This window comes from Tupaia chinensis, unplaced genomic scaffold, assembly GCF_000334495.1.
Source record: "Tupaia chinensis unplaced genomic scaffold, TupChi_1.0 Scaffold145441_1, whole genome shotgun sequence".
NCBI classification, from domain to species: Eukaryota; Metazoa; Chordata; class Mammalia; order Scandentia; family Tupaiidae; genus Tupaia; species Tupaia belangeri.
In genome coordinates, this window is record NW_006205300.1 from 58,389 (window position 1) to 65,367 (window position 6,979).

The 6,979-nt window shown below is 45.4% G+C and overlaps 1 long non-coding RNA gene across 1 annotated transcript in view; it reads left to right on the forward strand.

Moving 5' to 3' along the window:
* Positions 1–2,060, forward strand: part of LOC102488686 (uncharacterized) — a 14,011-nt gene extending 11,951 nt beyond the window's left edge. Inside the window, exons 4-5 of the long non-coding RNA XR_337342.1 lie at positions 1,151–1,333; positions 1,889–2,060. This is a non-coding gene — a long non-coding RNA (uncharacterized LOC102488686). The remainder of the gene's footprint in view (positions 1–1,150; positions 1,334–1,888) is intronic.
* Positions 2,061–6,979: the final 4,919 nt, after the last annotated feature.

The following is a 6,979-nucleotide window of genomic DNA, read 5'->3' on the forward strand; positions in this document are numbered from 1 at the left end:
GTGGTGAAAAGGGAACTCTCTTACACTGCTGGTGGGAATGTAAATTGGTCCAACCACTGTGGAGAACAATTTGGAGATTCCTCAAAAATCTGCAAATACAACTACCATATGATCTAGCAATCCCACTCCTTGGTAGTTGGACAGAAGAATACTTAATCAGAAAAGTACTTGCACATCGATGTTTATTGCGGCACTTTTCACAATTGCTAAGTCATGGAAACAACCCAAATGCCCACGAACTGATGAATGGTTAGAAAAACTGTGGCACATAGACTCAATGGAATACTATTCATACATAAAAAACAACAAAACCCTGGCTTTTGACATGAGTTGGATGAATATGGAAGTCTTACTGATGAGTGAAGCAAGCCATGCTATGAAGGAGAGGCATTGTATGTCCCTACTTAATATATACAGAGTATCTGCACTCTTTGACTGAAACTAATTATCTAAAGGATATAGAAATGCAGTATATAGATGTAAATACCAGATATAGTGTGTGTGAAAGAGGAGGGTCTGAGGAAGGACATTTGGGGGAGGGACAGGGAGGCAAAGCATTAATGGCACAAAGAGGTATGGTATTATCTGTTGAAGATATTTCGTAGTTTTATCAACAGTATTAGGGAAAAATGTTCACCTGTTGAAATATCCATTTTGTAAGACAAATAATAATGTGATTGAATGTATGTAATAAAATGATATGAAAAAAATAAAAGAATAATAAAAATAAAAATAAATTTTAAAAAAACTAGTGAAGTTCCATCTGGGGCTCTGAATCCTACAGTCCCCTTCCATCTGATGACCCCATGGCCAAGAGCACACAGGTCCCTGCCAAGGTGGGAATAAAAGGGTGAAATAGGCTTGTGGAGCCTAGAAACTAAGGCAAACTGTGATTCATGCTTAAGAAGACATGTTCTCTGAGCTTTTTCCTCCTGTACATATTACCATAGTGTTTATTGACAGAGATTAGCTGTGTTCACAGATGGGTGAGAATCAGTTTAGATTAGTCACCTGACCATCTGCCATGACTGAAGGGAGGTTAAGATTATTGAGAATGTAGTTTCTCACAGCAGTTGCCATCACCCTCTGAACCTGCCTCCAAGTTCCCCCACAACTTCACCTCCTCATCCATCCCCTGCTTCTTTCACAGATAAGCACCATCACCAGTGGCAGGTACTCACATGAAGAAGCAGGACAGATCTTCACCATCAGGACTCTGGGGCAGAAACCTCCTGGCTAGAGGCTTGAAGCTCTCCCAGCATCAGAAGTTGTAATAAACACTCCTGAGGTTGCAGTTGTCGCCCAATGAAGCCATAGCCTGGGAAGTGTCCAGGTGACCATCTGTGAAAGCCTCCTGTGGTTGTGGCACAGTGGTCACTGGAGCCATGATGGGAGTGATCTGGGTCATCAGGAGTGGAACTGGAGGATGATGTGCTAGGGCCCAGCTTCCCTGGATGACCTGGGAGACCTTGATGGCTGAGGCAGAAATAACAGTCTGCACAGCAGGAGCTGCCAAGAGGAGGAGAGGGCCATTGTCCAGACCTCTCGAGATGTTTCCCAGGGTGCTCTAGTTGACAGGGCCTGATTCAGGACAAAAACCTGACTGAGAGGGTCCTGGGTGGGAATTTGTTCTGCACTAACTTACAGAATGACATTGACAGTCCCGGCTACACTTGGACCATGGCCCCCAATTGGTGCCACTAGAGATGTCACAGGGGAAGTAGACAGGACCAGAGGGCAGCCAGGGTGTAGTGCTATAGTCAGGACAGTGGCTGGGGGGCTGCTTCCTAGGCAGTCAGTGTGCTGGGCCAGGAGCAGGCTGGGTGATGGGCAGTACCAGGAAAGAAAATGTGGGCAAGCTAGAGTTCAGGGTTTTGTTCTGTTCCAGAAATGAGCATGCTATGGAGAAAGGGAAAGAAGTGGATGAAGGAGCTGAAAAGGCTGGTCGCAGTAGCCTGGGTCATGGATAATGATCCTTTTCATGAAAATGTTCAACAATTGAGTGAAGACCCAGAAGTAACCAGGAATGAACAAGGTTTCAGCTTGGGTAAAGTTGTGTGGAAGGGACCCTGGCCCCTAGGGCCTCAGGACAGCCTGAGGAAAGGAGGACACCTACACAGACGTGCACCTAAATCTTTAGGACACTCATCCTGCTTGTAATACTGGTAGTAGAAGATCATCTCATTGGCTATCACTGTTCTTCCTCTCATGTAATGCAAACCAGCCTTACACTGGAGAGCCCCCAGCACTCACTATCTGTCCCTGCTCATGATGTTGTGGGAAAACAGATGCCAATGGATGAAAATGCAGCACTCCAGAGAGAAAAGAGAACTCTTTAAATTATGTTGGCAGGCATGGAGGAGTTAACACTGAATCCCCCACCCCCCATGGGGGTTGAACACAGTCTTTTATGGGGGAGTTTGGAGCAGGGCAGTTTTAAGTGGGCTAAGGCTATCCTATCAGGAAGAGAAAACCAATAAGGAGGAAGAAGCCCATCAGAAAGTTGCAGCCCAGAGTTTGTTCTCAGGAAGAAAGGATCAGATAAGTGGGGTATCTGGCTTGTCAAGGTCTCAGATTGATTTTATCACTCCGGAAGAGGAGAGGCAGAGGCAGTGAATTTGTCAAGGCCTGGGAAACTTTGGCAACTGCCGGCCATGGGCTATTGTGAGTTTCAGGCCCAACCACATCAATGACAGTAGAGATTGGTGTGAGCAAACATCTCCCCTGCACAGTAAAATGTAGAGTGATATTACATCATAAAATACTGAACAAGATCAATAGGCTCTGAAGACCTCAGTTTCCACAAAATGGACACTCTTGAGTCTCCATTCCCGGCTGAAAGTTAAACATCTTTTATGGGAGAATTAGGGAGGGGCGGTTTCAGTACACTCCAAGTGGTAGGAGTTCTGTGTCTGCCCTAATACAGAACTGGCAGAGAAGCAGGGAGCTCAAGGCCTCTGGCTGCACAACAGTTCAGGGAGGGGCAGTTTCAGCATGCTAGGAAATAGATAGCCCAGGCAGCTATCAGCTATCCCAAGGTTACACTCAAGTTTTTCTATATCAAAACAGAAAGTTCAGGCAATTATTAGACTTGGGTTGTTCCACATTATTCCTCCCTCTTGAGCCTCCTCAATCATATTTAAGAAGGATCAATTAATAGGAGAGCAGTAAATATAGCTTTCCAGGGCAGTGACAAGCAGTTGATATTTGATGGCTTTAAGGCGGGAGGTTGTAAGGGTATTGTCAGGGTATCATTTGTTGCTGTCCTCAAGCTTCTGCTGTTCATAGATTAGTCAGCATCTAGAGTGACCAAAGCAGGGCTAGAGACTCCTCAAGCTTCCATGGTGCATAGAGCAGCCATCCCAGGAGTGGCTACAGCAGGGCTGTAAACTCAATGTCAGGTCTTGGCCCTCTGGAAGGTCACCTCAGTCAGCTGCTCAAAGTGGCTTAGCATGGTTTCTTGGTTAGTCTTTCCCCAGTGAGTCAACTTGTGGTGGCTGCTTTACCAAAGAATATCCCAGAGACTTAGGTATGTATCTTCTTTTATCTGGCAATCTCCACCATCTTTCTTCTTCCAGGGTTGTTCCCTCTCACTTTTTCCCAGTGATGTTCATTGGAGGTATAAGGGGTGCTTTGGGGATGCTTGTGAGTAGCAGCATATTAGTTACAGTGGTCAGGGTTCATTGGTGACAGCCTTGGCTCTCTTATCTGCCAGCTGGTTTCCCAGGGTGATGGGGTCTTCGCCCCTCTGGTGTCCCATGCAATGGATGATTGCCACTTCCTTTGGTTCCCTCGAAAATTTTCAGAAACGTAGTTCTGACCCAAGCCTTGGAATCTACCACATCATTGGAGGCATGTTTCCATACGCATTTCTTTGCTGCTACAAGGACTCTGCAGCACTCCTCTGTGCTAAGTAGAGTGAGAAGTAGTTGTCAGCAGTTGGCTCAAGTGGGATAATGTGTTTAAAGTGTAGACTCCATGAGATCTATCCTTGCCTGGAGCTATTCTGAGTAAGGGAGAGTGTGGTGTTTCCAATTAAGCAAATCAGTGGTGGTAAAGGACTGGAAGTAGAGGGTTACTTTGCCTTTAATAATAGCCCCATATGTGCCTATTTGGGGAGGCCCTCAGGTCTCCCAGAGGGGTTTCTAAAGAGTAAGATCGCCCCAGGCTGCAGCAGCTTGGTGTGTGACGGCAGGTGAGCCAGAGCCTTGGCACAGAGTTCAGCACGACTAGTGGCCTCCCCCCTTAGTGGGTGGAGCTGTTGGTAGCCCCTCAAGCTGTTCTTCAGGCTCTAGGTACACAGATGGGGACAGAGTTTTGATCATTGGCTCAGCTGGGGCATATGGGGGTGAAGCTGCTAGTAGCTCCTCTTCAAAAATGCCTTAAAGATGGGAGCCAGAGCTATGGGTTTCTTTTGGTCAGAGGTGGGCATGGGCAGCATGACATGAGTGGCTGGAATAGTACATTGATTCTTTCCTCTAACACAAATCCATACCCAAGGTGGAATGGCTTAGGCTATTTGTAGCCAGGAACCAGCACAGGGGAACTGGTCAGGATGGCCTGGGATACCAGTAAATACATTGTACATAGCCCACATGGTGGAGAGATGTGAAGTTCCCTCCAGCAGCCATCCCAGTTTAAAAGAGGACCATTCAACCTCACAAACAGCCCTCAGCTTTTCCGGTTTCATTGTAACTCCATAATCACCAGAGAAGCCCTTTTAAAATTAATCAATATACAGTCCAGCACAGTAGGCTTGGAAGATTTGGACTGGGGGTTTTCTATGGTAGTGCTGAGAGGCATGGCTGAAATATATCTGATCTCTCCAGATATCAAAAGCCTGCATCTCCCTGAGGTCTCAGGAGATCACTGGTTGGAGGAAGCTTTTTAGTAGTGATAAATGCTGCCAGGAGGTGCTCCATTAATGTGATTTTGTGTCAAAGTCAAATTTAAATTATTTAATTTGAGTATGGCTAGGTAGAGTAATTTGGCAGCATGTGGGGGGGGAAGCTTCCCTTCTTTTTTGTTTTACATAAATCATGAGTTCGTTTTATATGTTGATGCATATTTTATAAACAAAAACTGTTCAACAAATTTCCCAAAATAGAAGAAAACATTCTTATTGATAATAATTTAAGATTTTCAGCATTTGAGAAAAACCTTTAGAAGTCAGAAACAGAACCCCAAAGCAACTGCCTGTTAGGGTCCAAAGATCTGTTTATCTAGTGGTGATGCAGAGAAGACAACGACAATGCAACTGCATAAAAGGCATTTATTTTTCCAGCTAGCTGGGGTCCGAGTTTATGACCAACACAGCGGGTTGCAACAAGGACCCTGAACCGAGGATAGAGGGGCCTTTTATAGCTCAGGAGGCAATACAGAATATACTGTCAGTAACTTGCCATAATATGCAGCACACAAGGGAGGGGTTATGTGCAGTTAGGGTCCAGCTGTTATCGCCTGCTTGAATTTAGATAAGAACTCTCAGTTAAAGTTAGGTAAACCTTGTTCTGGCGCCGCCTGGCCCACCCGTCCTCTGCTTATTTATGAGTTCCTGTCTTATGTTTATTTATGAATTCCTGTCCTCTGTTTATTCACGAATTCCCGGGCTCCATCCTTGAAGCACTGTCATGGCAGTGATTATGCCTATGCTAACTCGGCCTAACAGCCCTAGCATGGGTGATTATGCTAAATTGGCCTATACTAACTCAGCCTAACATGCCCTAAACAAAAATTCCTGAGCACCCTACAAATGAGAAGGGGTTAACACAGTGTCTGTCAGCACTAAACAGAGTTGTTAGGCTGTTAGCAGGGCTACAAGGTCATTCAGAGTTGCTAAGTTGCTATGAGGACTGAGCTACAAGGTCACCCCAGGCTGTGAATTTCCTTTTAATACTTCTTGACAATCCACATTAGCAATTCCAAAGGCCAGTTGCTTCAACAAAGCCTCAATGACATCTATATTTTTTACCTGTCTTTCTATCTATAAATGTGTCACAGTCAGGAGAAATTTGTGCCCTAACTTTCAGGGACAGATCAATGACCTGATAGTCACTACTCTTCCTATCCATCTCTACAGGGAAAACCTTCCCATTGGCCTTTGTGTCCACCCTCCCATGAATGGTGTCACCAATGTGGTCTGTCTGGCCATGTCTCTCATGAGTTTTGTGTGTCTCCTTGGCAATAAGCAATTGGATATAGAACCTCTGCCAGATTACATGAGTAGAGAGAGAAGGGGTCCCTCAGCATGTAATTTTGCTATTTAGCCTTTTTGGATTCACCACAGAACAACAGAAAACAGATCAAATAATGTCCTGTAGTGCAATGCATGGTGGGGCCACGAACACGTTCACTCATCACAAACACATTCACTCAGAGGTTATACATTCCCTCCCACACCAACCAATTACCAGATAAGCCCTAACTACCAGTCCTATGACTGAAGAAGAGTGTACAGGTTTCCTCTTCTACTTTATATGAATAAGTCTGACTGACGAGGTCTCTACAGATACCCGGGGGCTTCAGCCAATTACCAGGTGAGTCCTGACTGCCAGTCCTATGACTGAAGGAGAGTGTTTGGGTCTCTTCTTCTACTCATTTCGAATAGGTCTAACTGACTAGGGCTCTACAGATCCCCAGGAGCTTACCAGATTACCAGATTACCAGAGTTGATGCATCAGGGTCCAGGAGTTGGCCTTTAACTCCAATTGGAGTCCAATGATCCAGGAATGCTTGACCTCAGGGCAGGCATCCCAGTTGAGGGATCCCATCAAATAAGATGGGGGCACACCTATGTCTCCACACTGCAGTGCCCATCTCTAGGGAAAACACCCTGGCATCAGTGGCCCAAAGGACTACACTGATTTTGCTTTCCAGCCAATGCACCAAATGTTGTGGAAAAACACACTGAGGAATGAAAATACAGCATTTCAGAGAGGAAATTATTATGCCATTGGGCACAGAGGAGTTAACACTCTGA